Source organism: Phalaenopsis equestris, unplaced genomic scaffold (assembly GCF_001263595.1).
Source record: "Phalaenopsis equestris unplaced genomic scaffold, ASM126359v1 Scaffold232153, whole genome shotgun sequence".
NCBI lineage: Eukaryota > Viridiplantae > Streptophyta > Magnoliopsida > Asparagales > Orchidaceae > Phalaenopsis > Phalaenopsis equestris.
This window is the reverse complement of record NW_018250121.1, coordinates 99,959-100,935: the sequence shown is the minus strand read 5'-3', so window position 1 is coordinate 100,935 and position 977 is coordinate 99,959.

Here is a 977-nt window from a genome sequence, read left to right as displayed (position 1 = left end):
GAATTTAACCACATCTTAGCCTTATCCCTCAGTGAAAAAGAAAAAGTCTAAGTCTAACAACATCGTTTGAGACTCTGTCATATTTGAAAGTAGCACAATTTCTAAAAAACTAGCGAGGTGTAAGTTTGGATCTTCATTTGGTGTACCACCAAATTGATTGTTTTGTACCATTTGGATAATAACAGGTTTAAGCTCAAATGAATTAGCAGCTACATCAGGATTTTGGATAGATAAGTGAATTTCATCTGTTGTAGTATTTGCATAATCTCTTAGGGGTTTAGGTTGGTGTTTATTCTCTATTCCTTGATTGTTCAGGTTGTTTTCCATTGTATCAGAATTTCTAGGTTCTCTTCTTAATTTTTTAATCCTTCTAACACTGTGTTCTAATTCTGAATCATAGGGTATAAGATTTTCAGGTCCAAATTTACGCATATAATTTGAAATCAGTACTCAGTAATATAACTAACTAAATATAAAAATAAGTTGCAATTCAAGTAAAAGTTTTCTAATAATCCTAATTTGTCTGTTACTGTGATCGTGCTTTGACTCACTCACTCAATCACTCAATTAATCCTCGACAACGGCGCCAAAAGCTTGACAGCGACTTTTTATATGCTTAAAATACAAGATAAAAAGATAAATATGGACATAATAAATATTCAACAATTGTAAAGTCACACTTATCAACACAAGTATAAGTATGGCTCAAGTAATATAGGGCTCTAATGGAGTCCTAGATATCGATCCCATAGAGAGTGGTTAGAACTGAGGACTAAGATTTTAGAAAAGCAATACTTTAATCACAACAACGAAGTTCAATTTCCTTATCTGTCACTAATAGGCAATTGAAATAAATAGAAAATTTTAATAACTATTAAATAGTTAATGATACTAAGGAGGATTTAATTATGATATTCAATATATAAGAAAGCATCATTCTCTTTGTCAAGAAATTATAGTGAATGGATAAAGTGAAT